The 3,251-nt window shown below is 40.1% G+C and overlaps 1 long non-coding RNA gene across 1 annotated transcript; it reads left to right on the top strand.

The window, feature by feature from the left end:
- The first annotated feature begins 463 nt into the window (after positions 1-463).
- LOC134455245 (uncharacterized) lies at positions 464-2,648 on the top strand. The gene is made up of 4 exons (XR_010036086.1): positions 464-736; positions 1,417-1,515; positions 1,829-1,911; positions 2,508-2,648. It is a non-coding gene; the product is annotated as an uncharacterized LOC134455245 (long non-coding RNA).
- Positions 2,649-3,251: the final 603 nt, after the last annotated feature.

Genomic DNA, 3,251 nt, shown 5'->3' with positions numbered 1-3,251 from the left:
AAGCAGGAATTAACATCTTCCTGTACAATCCTGTTTTACTACCACATTTCATGGCGATTCTAAGTACTATCAACCAACCATAGTTCTAGTACAGTAGCTGTCATAGTAGTAGCCCTTACAATTAACCACGGTTCTACTATGAAAACTAATCATGGTTTTACCATGGATTATAGTTATTCATGTTTTTTTAGTGTAACCATGACAACCATGGTTCGTGGCTATGGTTTAAAGAGCTGATGACAGATTTTTGACGTTTTTTGATATGATTTTTAACATAAAAAATAACTCTGAATGATATATATATGAGTTCTGGAAAGCGCCTATTTTCCAAGTTATGATTTACAAACGCGGCTATTTTGGCGAATTTTACTGGGCGCAGCACCCTGGAGACCACTGATGATAAAGTCGAAAATGACGTCAGCGACAGAACTCTTCCTCCTCACTCACTTGCTGATGCCCGTGGTATTGATGGGACAGGAGGTGGAGTTGTGCTCTGAACATGTCAATTTTGGATAATTTCGGTACTTCCACATTAAAATAATTACTTGGCTGTTCAGTTAAATGTCATACAAATGTGTGCTACTGTCATCCGGAGTGCAGTATTCAGGAGGGGGTCTCACAGTTAGGCTGGTCTATCAGGCTAATCATGTTGGTTTGCACATCGGATCCGTCGCCGGGGACAAGGCTACCTCTTCAAAGACCCGTCAAATCATGTTGTGAAACAAATGACGTGAAGGTACGTAACGCAATGTATCTTATCTTCAAGATAATCATAAATGCAATCATAAAGCCGGCGTGATAAGTCGCCTTACAACGACGAGAGGCAAAGTGTAGCACTAGTTAGCATAATATGAGGAAATGCTAGTGGGTGGACATCAACAAATAATTGCTTTCATGAGGATTTTTTCCAAGCATTTTGCATCTGTTTTGTGATAACTGTGGCATTGGTGTGTTATACAGAACTGGATTTATGTTAAAACATCGAAGAAGTAACTTACAACCTGCCTTGTAGTAACTAGACTCGTGGAAACACTACACTAAGCTTACAATTTGCCATTCCTTGTTAGGACGGTAATCACGCTAGTCTGGAGGAGTGTGTTGGTTATAATTCCTACGACATGACTAGAAATGGTCTCTTTCTGCCCTTTACAATGCATAAAAAACCGTTTGTGTGTTCCCCCTCGTCAAGAAATGAACGCCACTTGCATAGTCGCATAATCATCTGGTCAAAAAAGTCCTGACTTTATTAACTTCCTGCTATCATTGCACCATAACATGGTTGATTTTTTTTCCCATTCTTGTATTTTTTTTGTATGTCCTGAGGTTTTGGGAAAAGGGATGTTGTAGGCTAATAATGTTGGATTGCTTTTGTTACACCTGTGCTTCATTTGTGTGTTTCAATTTTATGTTGGCCAGGCCTACTTTAGATTTACAAGGACTACAGAAGAAATGGGATCCCAAATTGGAACTGGAAGCAGATCATGGGTCACACCATGCAACCAAACAGTTTCTGCAGTAGGTCTAAGTCTTTATTTGTCCACCAAGAACATGTCATTCTTCCTATCTGCTAGTCGACACCGACTGACATACAGTATTAATACCTAATTTATCTCCCTCTGTCTCTCACTCACAATTTGCCCTTTGTCTGGCTAGCATTTACATCTACTTGTCACTGTATGTATCTCTCCTACCCCCAATATCACTCTGTATGTGTCCTCACGTCAATTTCTTTATGTAGGCCTATAACCCACCTAAACTACCGTCCATCAATATACACTCTTATCTAACCCATTATGTATCTTTTGTGTTTCCTTGTGTCAATATGCAGCCGCTGAGCGAAAAAGAGATGCAATACTTCACACCCTGAAGATGTACCTGGGGGGAATTGCCAGAAGATTTATTTTTGTGTGGGTAAGAACCTTTTTTCTATTCTGGTTGCAGGTCCTTCACCCATTGATGCCTAAAGAACATGCAAAAAATTCCAGCTGAATGCCTAAGGCCATTTTGGGGAAAGTTTCCCTCAGCATATGAAAAAAATATCTCAGCCTCTGAAGCACATTAAAACATGACAGCAATTGCATTTAAACACAAAGACCCCCATCTTGCATTAGAATGTGTTCATTCAGCTCTAACATACAACATTTTTAATGAAAATTAACTCATGAGCCTGAAAGTTGCGTCATGCGGCACTTGGGACAATGTTGCGCTTGTAATTTACCTGCTGATGTGAACACCACCTCATACAGTTTTGTATGTGACACGTATACCCCACTACTGCATGATAATCTGTATCCTGCATTGCATTTCAATGTTACATCGTGCCAAAGAATTATTTTATTTTGGAGCCCACCAATGCAATTTCCCTTATATTATTTTTGCCATGTCTTTTTCTCACATTGCTGCAAAACATTCAAACTCTATCATTTACCAAGTAGAGTGTTAATGTGTGTGGATTGCCCTTTATTTCAAATTGTATTTTTGATCTAATTGTTCTATTTTCTCCACAGGGCGAAGATGAAGCATGGCAGGACTGAGTGTGGGCTATATATACACTGCAGGCCCTGGGGGGGAGCTTTTGGTTGTATTCTTCATGTAAGAGATGTATCTAAAGCTGTGAGACACTTGTTATTACAATGTAATATTACTGATATGTGTGGTGTTAACTAAATAGATTGATACATTGACCAAAAATGTTCTCCGTTTGCTTTTGTACAGTCTGAATGAATGTGTATAAATGGAGAATATGTTGTAGCATATGGATAAGCAGGGGTTAGACAATGAAACTGAAATACTTGGTTTCAGATAGGCTTGGCTATAGCAGCCGGCCATGTATATTGACCCTGTGGAGCTCCTGACAGTTTTTCTCTTTTGTACACTGATATGTCACCCATAATCTTTTGTGCATTGCAATATTGGGAGCGTAATTGTGCATTTACCCTGCAAATATAACCTTCACACTCTGCTCTTGCAAAGTACAATTAATGAAGATTGGCCAGACTGACCCAATTTAGCCATGAAACCCTCCACAATAAAATGACAGGCGTTTCAGTTTCATTGTCCAACCCCTGTAAATGTTGTGCTATACGTGGGTTTCCCATTTGCAAATAATCCCTGGCTTCGCGCCACTGGCGGCGCACTCTACAACCCCCAATTGTTGGAAACTGCTGTCACTCAAAAAACACGCTCACGTGGTTGGCTGCTTAGCAGCCTGCCCCTCCTCACAGTGGCAATGTTTGTAAACGGGACACCTG

Source organism: Engraulis encrasicolus, chromosome 9 (genome assembly GCF_034702125.1).
Source record: "Engraulis encrasicolus isolate BLACKSEA-1 chromosome 9, IST_EnEncr_1.0, whole genome shotgun sequence".
In the NCBI taxonomy this organism is placed as follows: Eukaryota; Metazoa; Chordata; class Actinopteri; order Clupeiformes; family Engraulidae; genus Engraulis; species Engraulis encrasicolus.
The sequence above is the reverse complement of the archived record's forward strand: the minus strand, read 5'-3'. Positions and strand labels throughout refer to the sequence as shown.